Genomic DNA, 14,305 nt, shown 5'->3' with positions numbered 1-14,305 from the left:
GTCTTGGCTCACTGCAATGTCCATCTTCCAGGTTCAAGTGATTCTCCTGCCTCAGCGTCCGGAATAGCTGGGTTTACAGGCACGTGCCACCACACCCAGCTAATTTTTGTATTTTTAGTAGAGATGGGGTTTCACCATGTTGGCCAACATGGTCTAGATCTCCTGACCTCATGGTCCGCCTGCCTCGGCCTCTCAAAGTGCTGAGATTGCAGGTGTGAGCCACCACGCCCGGCCAAGCCACCATGCCCGGCCACTAAGTCAGTTTGAAAAAGGACCCTTAGTACAAGTTAAACAAAAAGTTGTATTGGGATGTTGCTAACATCACCTACTAGGTAGGCTAAAGGATTTTTTTTTCCTTTTTTTAAACTCCTATTTTAAGTTTAGGGTTACATAGGCAGGTTTGTTATATAGGTAAACTTGTGTCATGGGGGTTTGTTGTACAGATTCTTTCATCACCCAGGTATTAAGCCTAGTACCCATTAGTTATTTTTCCTGATCCTCTCCCTCCTTCCACCCTCCATTCTCCGATAAGCCCCAGCATGTGTTGTTTCCCTCTGTGTGTCCACATATTCCCATCATTTAGCTCCCACTTATGAGAACATGTGGTATTTGGTTTCCTGTTTCTATGTTAGTTTGCTAAGGATCATGGCCACCAGCTCCATCCATGTTCCTGCAAAGGACATGATCTTGTCCTTTTTTATGACTGTATGGTATTCCATGGTATATATGTACCACATTTACTTTATCCAGTGTACCATTGATGGACATTTAGGTTGATTCCAGGTCTTTGCTATTGTGAATAGTGCTGCAGTGAACGTATGTGTGCATGTGTCTTTATGATAAAATGATTTATATTCCTTTGGGCACATAGCCAGTAATGGGATTGCTGGGTCCAATGGTATTTCTGTCTTTAGGTCTTTGAGGAGTCACCACACTGTTTTCCACAATGGTTGAACTAATTTACACTCCTACCAACAGTGTATAAGCATTTCCTTTTCTCTACAACCTCACCAGCATCTGTGGTGTAACCACACCATTCTGACTGGTGTGAGATAGTATCTCATTGTGATTTTGATTTGTGTTTCTCTAGTGATCAGTGATATTGAGCTTTTTTTCATATGCTTGTTGGCTACATGTATGTCTTCTTTTGAAAAGTATCTGTTCATGTCCTTTGTCCACTTTATAATGAGGTTTTTTTCTTATAAGTTGATTTTTAAGTTTCTTATAGATGCTGGATATTAGACTTTTGTCAGATGCATAGTTTGCAAGAATTTTCTTTCTTTCTGTAGGTTGTCTGTTTACTCTGTTGGTAATTTCTTTTGCTGTGCAGAAGCTCTTTAGTTTAATTAGATCCCATTTGGCAATTTTTGCATTTTTTGCAATTGCTTTTGACGTCTTCATCGTGAAATCTTTGTCTGTTTCCACGTTCAGAATGGTATTACTTAGGATGTCTTCCAGGATTTTTATAGTTTTGGGTTTTACATTTAAGTCTTTAATCCATCTTGAGTTAATTTTTATATATGGTGTAAGGAAAGGGTACAGTTTCAATCTTCTGCATACGGCTAGCCAGTTATCCCAGCACCATTTATTGAATAGGGAGTCCTTTCCCCATTGCTTGTTTTTGTCAGCTTCGTCGAAGAACAGATAGTTGTAGATGTGCAGCCTTATTTCTGGGCTCTCTATCCTGTTCTAAAGGATTTTTTTTTTTTTTTAAGATCAGGTCTTGTCAAGTCATCTGCAGTAGCTACTGATTGTGAAATTTTAATTATACCAATGTCCTGTCAAGTGAAAGAGGTAGGCATAAGCAAGGAAAAATTAAGAGGCAAGAGTCTCATTATGATGGGGAGTCTTATTCCAATGTTTCTGGAGAAAGATGTCCACAGCATAAAGGCATCAATTTCTCATCTTGGTTTGTAGTTTTAACGTCTCTGGTTATGGCGTTGGGCAGTCCAGTGAACTTTCTGTGTTGTCCATACCCCAGGCACAAGACCCGTCTCTTAAAATTTATTTAGTTTTAGGTTTTTTAGGGTTTTTTTTAGAGGGAGTCTCACTGTTGTCACCCAGGCTGGAGTGCAGTGGTGCGATCTCGGCTCACTGAAACCTCTGCCTCGCAGGTTCAAGCGATTCTCCTGCCTCAGCCTCTTGAGTAGCAGGGACTACAGGTGTGTACCACCACGCCCAGTGATTTTTATACTTTTAGTAGAGATGGAGTTTCACCATGTTGACCAGGCTGGTCTTGAACTCCTGACCTCAGGTGATCCGCCCGCCTCAGCCTCCCAAAGTGCTGGGATTACAGGCATGAGCCATCACCCTGGCCTATTTGGTTTTAGTTTACAGGGTTTTAGGAACACAGCATTTCCTGGTTTTAGTAATTTTATGGAAGAAGATTGGACTGGAGGTACCTAGAAGATTTTAGGATCTAGTCCACTCTATAGGTACATAATAAAAACTTGAAAACAATCCTCAGGGCCACAGTCTAATAACAGGTATATTACAGATTTTCTTAGAAACATAGTTTTTTCTTTTCCGTAATTGCGATTTTTACCAAAGATAATAGAGTAAGACTAAATTGTTTGTAAAATAAGTTTAGTTGTATCAAATATTACCTGATCATTTATATAAGTGCAGCAGGAATAGCAACTGACCACACTGTAATTTCAGATTTAAAAACTTCTTAAGTCTAGGAAGCCAAATGAAGGCAGACTTTAGACCTTGTCCATAGTACCTATAAACAATTTAAATACGACATTCTAGTCAAAACCTTGCTAATATATATAAGCAATGTTTTAAATTGTATTCTATTATAAAAATAGCATATTTTTATTGAACTTATGGAATCAACTATATTGTTATAAGATTAAGAATACTTATGGGTAGTTTTTTAATTTTGAAGGGATCAAGTAGGGAGAAAAAGTAAATGATTTTACTTTTGTTTATAAAAGCTTATTTTATCGAATAAAATAAGTGTAAACTGTAGATAGCTTAAGAGAAAAAGATTTTGGTTTTGTTTTTGTTTTCTTTCTTTTTTGGGGGTGGGGGTCAGGGGAGAGGGCCTTGCCCTATTGCCCAGGTTGGAGCACAGTGGTGCAATCATAGTTCACTGCAGCCTCCAACTCCTAGGCTCAAGCAACCCCCCCACCCACCACCTCAGCCTCCTAGTAGCTCTGAGTAGCTGGGGCTGCAGGTGTGCACCACCATGCCCAGCTAAGTTTATTTTATTTTTTGTAGAGATGAGGTCTTGCTATGTTGTCCAGGCTGGTCTCAAACTCCTAGCCTCAAGTGATCCTCTTGGCTAGGCCTACCAAAGTATTGGAATTACAGGTGTGAGCTACCATGCCCAGCCATTTTTTAAAAAGAATTTATTGGAACTTTGCAATTTACAAAGCACCCCCCCCATATAATCACATATGATGTATAAAATTAAAATAAATATATGCATGAGTGTATTTGCTTTAAATTTCTATAAGTTTTAGTTTACTTACTAGTAAATCTGGTAAAATTGTTGCCATTTTTGTTTTGGTGCTTTGATTATTCCCCAAGATACTGCCACTTGTTTTATGTACCAAGTTTGAGATGCTCTAGGGTATGCAGGTGGCCTGAATATCTTTTGGCCATCCAACAAAATATTTACTGACTACCTACTGTTGATCAAAATATTTACTGAGTACCTACTATTGATTGGCACTGTATGAAGCACTAAGTTCCTGTGGGGAACTAGACATCCTTATTCCCGTCTCTGCCCCTTTTCCTATTCTAGCCCTTTGTTTAGAATGCCCAACCCTCTTCCCCCTAACCTATTCAAATTCTATCTGTGAGTCTGTCTTCTCATCTCACCTTACTCTGAAGTCCTACAGTTCTCAGAAGACTTGAACTATTTCTTTCCTGGATGGGCACGGTAGCCCTCCCTTAACAGGAGCAGCAAGGTGGCTGAACAGGGAGGAATATAAGTTTCAAGGCTTCTAGCTGAACTCAGTGCTTATATGCAAATTAACCTCTGAGAAAAGGATGCTTTTTTTCTTGTACCTGCTAGGCTGGATCTCCCAAATCAGATGAGTGATCCTTGGCCTGACCAGTTTTTAAAATTTGGAAAACAAAACATTTAAGTAAAGAACCAACAGTGTTTTTTCTTTTTCCTGAGTCCCAACAGGAAACAAAAAACCACAAGGTTTTAAAAAATGTATTTATTTTAGCCAGCCAAATACTTTAATTCCAAATAAACTTTTAAATAAAAGTCATAAAAACATTACTTTTGTGTTATTTAATCTCATGTAACTAATTTGTTGGTTTTATCTTGATTAGCAGTTTTGCAGATTTATTAATTTTTGTATTGGAGTTTTGGAAAATTTGTATTTAGTCCATTAATACTGAAGTTATTAGAAATTTGTATTTAAGAGTACTTGTTAGAATCTTTTTCATGAATCTGATTGCAGATACCTTTAGGGAGGAATCAAAACAATAACTGAGGATGACACAACCTTTGAATAACCATGTAAAATCTGGTGAAAGTTTACCATAACCAGACATTCACAATGAAATGTGGTTATTTTTGTGGTATAACATAGTAATCAGAATTATGACTGATAACATATTAGGTTTTAAGAGTTTTGTACAATTTTGGAATATTTATATCAATAACATACCCATAAAAGTAACTGAAAGTAGATCTAACATCACTTACCATTTGACAATGTTTTCCATATAATTTGACATCTCAAGTAAGCCTGATTTTGTTTAATATTTGTCTTTTATAAACTTTTGAGAAGTTCTGAGGCCAAATGGAATAACCCAAAGTTAGTTTGAAGTCAAAAAAGACTTACTTTAGAGTCTGATTCTGGAGAAGCCTGTCAAAGATGTTAAAAGGTTTAAAACACTTGCTCAAAACAGGATCACATGTCACTATGAATTAATAGTCATTTATTTAACCAGAGTGACCATCAAAAGTCTTTAAAAGCAAAAAAAAAAAAAAAAAAAAGTCTTTAAAAGCAAGTACAGAAAGTTATCTGGATGTAAATTTTTTTAACACTTTAATTAAAAACCCAATATAACAATATGAAACACAGGAAATTATTTTGATTAAATGTAAAATCCTTGGTTTTTTAGGCCAGTTATCAAGAATGTAAAGAAAAACCTGTAATATGATTTTTTTTTTTATGGAAAGTTCATTTAGATAACCTGGGAGTCAAATCTGATGAAAAGGTACTTGACTTTAACCCATTTATGCCGGAGGTTGCAGCTTTTTTGAATTGCAGACGTGTGAAAAACCAGACCTTGGGGATGACCTTGAGCAGTAGGATGTAACTTCTACATGCTTAGTGTTCCAATAATGGAACACTAGGCATAAATGGGTTTTAATCAGATACTGGAAGAGTATGTGTTCAAGATTATGAGAGTGTACACAGTTTTATAGGAGATGTAAACAAGAAAACTAGTATCTTTAGCAGGAATGTTGGGAACAGGCCCCCAAATCTGGCCATAAACTGGCCCTAAACAAAAGTCTCTGCAGCACTGTGACATGTTCGTGATGGCCATGACGCCCATGCTGAAGGTTGTGGGTTTACCGGGAGGGCAAGGAACACCTGGCCCACCCAGGGCGGAAAACTGCTTAAAGGCATTCCTAAACCACAAACAATATCCTGAGCGATCTGTGCCTTAAGGACATGTTCCTGCTGCAGATAACTAGCCAGAGCCCATCTCTTTGTTTCGGCCCATCCGTTTGTTTCCCATAATGAATACTTTTAGTTAACCTATGATCTATAGAACTAATGCTTATTACTGGCTTGCTGTCAATAAATATGTGAGTCAAACTCTGTTCAGGGCTCTCAGCTCTGAAAGCTGTCAGCCCCCTGATCCCACTCCACACTATATTTCTGTGTGTGTGTCTTTAATATCTCTAGCACCGCTGGGTTAGGGTCTCCACGACCGAGCTGGTCTTGGCAAGGGGAATGTATGGATTTTAGAAAAAGTAAAAGCATGTGAAATTGTCTGGTTACGTGGAACAATTTTGACAAATCAAGAAAATCCGGGGGGGGGAGGAGCCAAGATGGCCGAATAGGAACAGCTCCGGTCTGCAGCTCCCAGCATGAGCGACGCAGAAGACGGGTGATTTCTGCATTTCCATCTGAGGTACCGGGTTCCTCTCACTAGGGAGTGCCAGACAGTGGGCGCAGGACAGTGGATGCAGTGCACCGTGCGCCAGCTGAAGCAGGGCGAGGCATTACCTCACTCGGGAAGCGCAAGGGGTCAGGGAGTTCCCTTTCCTGGTCAAGGAAAGGGGTGACAGACGGCACCTGGAAAATCGGGCCACTCCCACCTGAATACTGCACTTTTCCTACGGGCTTAGGAAACAGTGCACCAGGAGATTATATCTCGCACCTGGCTGGGAGGTTCTACGCCCACGGAGTCTTGCTGATTGCTAGCACAGCAGTCTGAGATCAAACTGCAAGGCGGCAGCGAGGCTCGGGGAGGGGTGCCCGCCATTGCCCAGGCTCGCTTAGGTAAACAAAGCAGCCGGGAAGCTCGAACTGGGTGGAGCCCACCACAGCTCAAGGAGGCCTGCCTGCCTCTGTAGGCTGCACTGCTGGGGGCAGGCACAGACAAACAAAAAGACAGCAGTAACCTCTGCAGACTTAAATGCCCCTGTCTGACAGCTTTGAGGAGAGCAGTGGTTCTCTCAGCATGCAGCTGGAGAGCTGAGAACGGGCAGACTGCCTCCTCAAGTGGGTCCCTGACCCCTGACCCCTGAGCAGCCTAACTGGGAGGCACCCCCCAATAGGGGCAGACTGACACTTCACACGGCCGGGTACTCCTCTGAGACAAAACTTCTAGAGGAACGATCAGACAGCAGCATTCGCAGATCACGAAAATCCGCGGTTCTGCAGACACCGCTGCTGATACCCAGGCAAACAGGGTCTGGAGTGGACCTCTAGCAAACTCCAACAGACCTGCAGCTGAGGGTCCTGTCTGTTAGAAGGAAAACTAACAAACAGAAAGGACATCCACACCAAAAACCCATCTGTACAACACCATCATCAAAGACCAAAAGTAGATAAAACCACAAAGATGGGGAAAAAACAGAGTAGAAAAACTGGAAACTCTAAAAAGCAGAGCGCCTCTCCTCCAAAGGAACGCAGTTCCTCACCAGCAACAGAACAAAGCTGGACGGAGAATGACTTTGATGAGTTGAGAGAAGAAGGCTTCAGACAATCAAACTACTCCGAGCTACAGGAGGAAATACAAACCAAAAGCAAAGAAGTTGAAAACTTTGGAAAAACTTTAGACGAATGTATAACTAGAATAACCAATACAGAGAAGTGCTTAAAGGAGCTGATGGAGCTGAAAGCCAAGGCTTGAGAACTACGTGAAGAATGCAGAAGCCTCAGGAGCCGACGCGACCAACTGGAAGAAAGGGTATCAGTGATGGAAGATGAAATGAATGAAATGAAGCGAGAAGGGAAGTTTAGAGAAAAAAGAATAAAAAGAAACGAACAAAGCCTCCAAGAAATGTGGGACTATGTGAAAAGACCAATCTACGTCTGATTGGTGTACCTGAAAGTGACGGGGAGAATGGAACCGAGTTGGAAAACACTCTGCAGGATATTATCCAGGAGAACTTCCCCAATCTAGCAAGGCAGGCCAACATTCAGATTCAGGAAATACAGAGAACACCACAAAGATACTCCTCAAGAAGAGCAGCTCCAAGACACATAATTGTCAGATTCACCAAAGTTGAAATGAAGGAAAAAATGTTAAGGGCAGCCAGAGAGAAAGGTCGGGTTACCCACAAAGGGAAGCCCATCAGACTAACAGCTGATCTCTCGGCAGAAACTCTACAAGCCAGAAGAGAGTGGGGGCCAATATTCAACATTCTCAAAGAAAAGAATTTTCAACCCAGAATTTCATATCCAGCCAAACTAAGCTTCATAAGTGAAGGAGAAATAAAATCCTTTACAGACAAGCAAATGCTGAGAGATTTTGTCACCACCAGGCCTGCCCTAAAAGATCTCCTGAAGGAAGCACTAAACATGGAAAGGCACAACCGGTACCAGCCGCTGCAAAATCATGCCAAAATGTAAAGACCATCGAGACTAGGAAGAAACTGCATCAACTAACGAGCAAAATAACCAGCTAACATCATAATGACAGGATCAAATTCACACATAACAATATTAACTTTAAATGTAAATGGACTAAATGCTCCAATTAAAAGACACAGACTGGCAAATTGGATAAAGAGTCAAGACCCATCAGTGTGCTGTATCCAGGAAACCCATCTCACGTGCAGAGACACACATAGGCTCAAAATAAAAGGATGGAGGAACATCTACCAAGCAAATGGAAAACAAAAAAAGGCAGGGGTTGCAATCCTAGTCTCTGATAAAACAGACTTTAAACCAACAAAGATCAAAAGAGACAAAGAAGGCCATTACATAATGGTAAAGGGATCAATTCAACAAGAAGAGCTAACTATCCTAAATATACATGCACCCAATATAGGAGCACCCAGATTCATAAAGCAAGTCCTGAGTGACCTACAAAGAGACTTAGACTCCCACACATTAATAATGGGAGACTTTAACACCCCACTGTCAACATTAGACCGATCAACGAGACAGAAAGTTAACAAGGATACCCAGGAATTGAACTCAGCTCTGCACCAAGTGGACCTAATAGACATCTACAGAACTCTCCACCCCAAATCAACAGAACATACATTTTTTTCAGCACCACACCACACCTATTCCAAAATTGACCACATACTTGGAAGTAAAGCTCTCCTCAGTAAATGTAAAAGAACAGAAATTATAACAAACTATCTCTCAGATCACAGTGCAATCAAGCTAGAACTCAGGATTAAGAATCTCACTCAAAACTACTCAACTACATGGAAACTGAACAACCTGCTCCTGAATGACTACTGGGTACATAACGAAATGAAGGCAGAAATAAAGATGTTCTTTGAAACCAACGAGAACAAAGACACAATATACCAGAATCTCTGGGACACATTCAAAGCAGTGTGTAGAGGGAAATTTATAGCACTAAATGCCCACAAGAGAAAGCAGGAAAAATCCAAAATTGACACCCTAACATCACAATTAAAAGAACTAGAAAAGCAAGAGCAAACACATTCAAAAGCTAGCAGAAGGCAAGAAATAACTAAAATCAGAGCAGAACTGACAGAAATAGAGACCAAAAAAACCCTTCAAAAAATGAATGAATCCAGGAGCTGGTTTTTTGAAAGGATCAAGAAAATTGATAGACCGCTAGCAAGACTAATAAAGAAAAAAAGAAGAATCAAATAGACGCAATAAAAAATGATAAAGGAGATATCACCACCAATCCCACAGAAATACAAACTACCATCAGAGAATACTACAAACACCTCTATGCAAATAAACTAGAAAATCTAGAAGAAATGGATAAATTCCTCAACACATACACTCTCCCAAGACTAAACCAGGAAGAAGTTGAATCTCTGAATAGACCAATAACAGGAGCTGAAATTGTGGCAATAATCAATAGCTTACTAACCAAAAAGAGGCCAGGACCAGATGGATTCACAGTTGAATTCTGTCAGAGATACAAGGAGGAACTGGTACCATTCCTTCTGAAACTATTCCAATCAATAGAAAAAGAGGGAATCCTCCCTAACTCATTTTATGAGGCCAGCATCATCCTGATACCAAAGCCGGGCAGAGACACAACCAAAAAAGAGAATTTTAGACCAATATCCTTGATGAACATTGATGCAAAAATCCTCAATAAAATACTGGCAAACCGAATCCAGCAGCACATCAAAAAGCTTATCCACCATGATCAAGTGGGCTTCATCCCTGGGATGCAAGGCTGGTTCAATATACGCAAATCAATAAATGTAATCCAGCATATAAACAGAACCAAAGACAAAAACCACATGATTATCTCAATAGATGCAGAAAAGGCCTTTGACAAAATTCAACAACCATTCATGCTAAAAACTCTCAATAAATTAGGTATTGATGGGACGTATCTCAAAATAATAAGAGCTATCTATGACAAACCCACAGCCAATATCATACTGAATGGGCAAAAACTGGAAGCATTCCCTTTGAAAACTGGCACAAGACAGGGATGCCCTCTCTCACCACTCCTATTCAACATAGTGTTGGAAGTTCTGGCCAGGGCAATTAGGCAGGAGAAGGAAATAAAGGGTATTCAATTAGGAAAAGAGGAAATCAAATTGTCCCTGTTTGCAGACGACATGATTGTATATCTAGAAAACCCCATTGTCTCAGCCCAAAATCTCCTTAAGCTGATAAGCAACTTCAGCAAAGTCTCAGGATACAAAATCAATGTACAAAAATCACAAGCATTCTTATACACCAATAACAGACAAACAGAGAGCCAAATCATGAGTGAACTCCCATTCACAATTGCTTCAAAGAGAATAAAATACCTAGGAATCCAACTTACAAGGGACGTGAAGGACCTCTTCAAGGAGAACTACAAACCACTGCTCAATGAAATAAAAGAAGATACAAACAAATGGAAGAACATTCCATGCTCATGGGTAGGAAGAATCAATATCATGAAAATGGCCATACTGCCCAAGGTAATTTATAGATTCAATGCCATCCCCATCAAGCTACCAATGACTTTCTTCACAGAATTGGAAAAAACTACCTTAAAGTTCATATGGAACCAAAAAAGAGCCCGCATCGCCAAGTCAATCCTAAGCCAAAAGAACAAAGCTGGAGGCATCACGCTACCTGACTTCAAACTATACTACAAGGCTACAGTAACCAAAACAGCATGCTACTGGTACCAAAACAGAGATATAGATCAATGGAAGAGAACAGAGCCCTCAGAAATAACACCGCATATCTACAACTATCTGATCTTTGACAAACCTGAGAAAAACAAGCAATGGGGAAAGGATTCCCTATTTAATAAATGGTGCTGGGAAAACTGGCTAGCCATATGTAGAAAGCTGAAACTGGATCCCTTCCTTACACCTTATACAAAAATTAATTCAAGATGGATTAAAGACTTAAACATTAGACCTAAAACCATAAAAACCCTAGAAGAAAACCTAGGCATTACCATTCAGGACATAGGCATGGGCAAGGACTTCATGTCTAAAACACCAAAAGCAATGGCAACAAAAGCCAAAATTGACAAATGGGATCTAATTGAACTCAAGAGCTTCTGCACAGCAAAAGAAACTATCATCAGAGTGAACAGGCAACCTACAAAATGGGAGAAAATTTTCGCAACCTACTCATCTGACAAAGGGCTAATATCCAGAATCTACAATGAACTCAAACAAATTTACAAGAAAAAAACAAACAACTCCATCAAAAAGTGGGCAAAGGATATGAACAGACACTTCTCAAAAGAAGACATTTATGCAGGCAAAAGACATGAAAAAATGCTCATCATCACTGGCCATCAGAGAAATGCAAATCAAAACCACAATGAGATACCATCTCACACCAGTTAGAATGGCAATCATTAAAAAGTCAGGAAACAACAGGTGCTGGAGAGGATGTGGAGAACTAGGAACACTTTTACACTGTTGGTGGGACTGGAAACTAGTTCAACCATTGTGGAAGTCAGCGTGGTGATTCCTCAGGGATCTAGAACTAGAAATACCATTTGACCCAGCCATCCCATTACTGGGTATATACCCAAAGGACTATAAATCATGCTGCTATAAAGACACATGCACATATGTTTATTGTGGCACTATTCACAATAGCAAAGACTTGGAACCAACCCAAATGTCCAACAAAGATAGACTGGATTAAGAAAATGTGGCACATATACACCATGGAATACTATGCAGCCATAAAAAATGATGAGTTCATGTCCTTTGTAGGGACATGGATGAAATTGGAAATCATCATTCTCAGTAAACTATCGCAAGGACAAAAAACCAAACACCACATGTTCTCACTCATAGATGGGAATTGAACAATGAGAACAAATGGACACAGGAAGGGGAACATCACACTCTGGGGACTCTTGTGGGGTGGGGGAAGGCGGGAGGGATAGCATTAGGAGATATACCTAATGCTAAATGGTGAGTTAATGGGTGCAGCACACCAGCATGGCACATGTATACATATGTAACTAACCTGCACATTGTGCACATGTACCCTAACTTAAAGTATAATAATAATAATAATAAAAGAAGAAAAAAAGAAAATCCAGGAGTACAGAATCAAGTTATACTAGAGGAAAACATTGTTCTAAACATAAAGCTTCAGTTTAGGAAATGGTTGAAAATTTAAAGAAACAGATTGTGGAATTAAAACATCATAGCTTTGCCTAGCCTAACTTAAACATGCTCAGAACACTTACATTAGGCTACAGTTGGGCAAAACACAAAGCCTATTTTATAATAAAGTGTTGAGTATCTCATGTAATTTATTGAATACTGTCCTGAAAGTGAAAAACAGAATGGGTGTATGGGTACATAAAGAAGTACAGTTTCTACTGAATGCATATCTCTTTTATACCATAATAAAGTTGAAAAATTGTAAGTTGTACAATCATAAAGTTAGGGACTATCTGTATGAGATTAAGCAGAAGGTTCTCATTTGTCTTCCCTGTCATAGATTCTTCTTTATACAAGGTAGCCATTCAATGAATATTTGTGTCTCTGGGAGTTTAACAAAATAAAGATGAGTCCTGAGTCTTTCAAAATAATACAAAGTAGTTAAGATGATAAATTAATAATCATTTATCTTTGCTATTGAAGAATGTTAACATTAATTACAGTTCTCGAGGTTTTTAACAATATCACTTAAGGTGTTACAAAATTTTAAACCTGAAAACTTCAAGAAGGGTCAAATTTAGAATGCTTATGTATCTGCTATGAGGGCTGAAAAAAAAATCTATCAGATACAGTGACATCCTGGTTCCCTCTACTGGGTGTAAATGAAATTACCTATTTCTTCTTTTTTTTTTTTTTTTTTTTGAGATGGAGTCTAGCTCTGTTGCCCAGGCTGGAGTGCAGTGGCTCAATCTCGGCTCACTGCAACCTTCACCTCCTGGGTTCAAGCGATTCTCCTGCCTCAGCCTCCCGAGTAGCTGGGACTACAGGCACACACCACCGTGCCTGGCTAATTTTTGTATTTTTACTAGAGATGGGGGTTTCACCATATTGGCCAGGCTGGTCTTGAACTCCTGACCTTTTCAAGGTTTACTTGTTTTTTAAAGGCTTGCTTTTTTTTTTTTTTTTTTTTTTTTTTTTTTAATGGAGTCTCACTCTGTCGTCCAGGCTGGAGCACAGTGGCATGATCTTGTCTCACTACAACCTCCACCTCCAGGGCTCAAGTGATTTGCCTGCCTCAGGCTCCAGAGTAGCTGGGATTACAGGCATGCACCACCACCCCTGCTAATTAGGCTTCCTTTTAAGCCTTGTGAGGGCAGCCTTTTATGTACGGCTAATTTGGTCCCATTGCAGAAACAATACTCATGATTATGCCCTGTGTATTCTTCCACTCTGGTTGATGAGAAAGCAAACAAACTATTCCTGGCCCTGTGTGAGCTTTAGGGATTGTCCCACCTACTCCTTTCTGAGGGGTCTTTCTCTGGTTTTCATGGTTTTCTCTCCCATGTACATTGATTAATACTTAACCAAAGACTTGGGGTGACCTCTGCAGCTCTCCTGAGCATCGTCTCACTGTATAGCTTCCTCTGCTCTAATACTGTACTTCACAAATTTTAGCTGCCTTGGCCTCCCAAACTCTGAATTCTGTCTTCTCAGCTCACCAAGACAGTGGTCTCTTTGGATTCCGCCTCCTGTACTCACTCCTTTCTTTTTTTTTTTTTTTTTTTTGAGATGAAGTCTCGCTCTGTCACCAGGCTGGAGTGCAGTGGTACGACATCAGCTCACTGCAACCTCTGCCTCCTGGGTTCAAGCAATTCTCCTGCCTCAGCCTCCCAAGTAGCTGGACTACAGGCGTGCACCACCATGCCCAGCTAATTTTTGTATTTGTAGTAGAGAGGGGGTTTCACCATATTGGCCAGGATGGTCTCGATCTCAACCTCGTGATCTGCCCACCTCGGCCTCACAAAGTGCTGAGGTTACAGGGTAAGCCACCGTGCCCAGCCCTCCTATACTCACTCTTACCAGCTGGTGAGCTGGGGCACTTGATGGACTCACTTGCTTTTCTTTTTTCAGGGATTGCTGTTCTCTTCTGCTTGTTGCCTACTGTTTGAAAACTGGATGTTTTCATATATTTTATTCAATTTTTAGTTGTTTAAGGCTGAAGGGTAAATTCTATTCCTGTTATCTCATCAAAGCTGGAAGTAG

At 40.2% G+C, this 14,305-nt stretch overlaps 1 protein-coding gene across 18 annotated transcripts in view; it reads left to right on the top strand.

Annotated features, from left to right (window-relative positions):
• TMEM116 (transmembrane protein 116) overlaps nucleotides 1-14,305 on the top strand; it is a 213,144-nt gene that overhangs the window by 60,606 nt on the left and 138,233 nt on the right. The window lies entirely within an intron of this gene.

Source organism: Pongo abelii, chromosome 10 (genome assembly GCF_028885655.2).
Source record: "Pongo abelii isolate AG06213 chromosome 10, NHGRI_mPonAbe1-v2.0_pri, whole genome shotgun sequence".
Lineage (NCBI taxonomy): Eukaryota > Metazoa > Chordata > Mammalia > Primates > Hominidae > Pongo > Pongo abelii.
The sequence above is the reverse complement of the archived record's forward strand: the minus strand, read 5'-3'. Positions and strand labels throughout refer to the sequence as shown.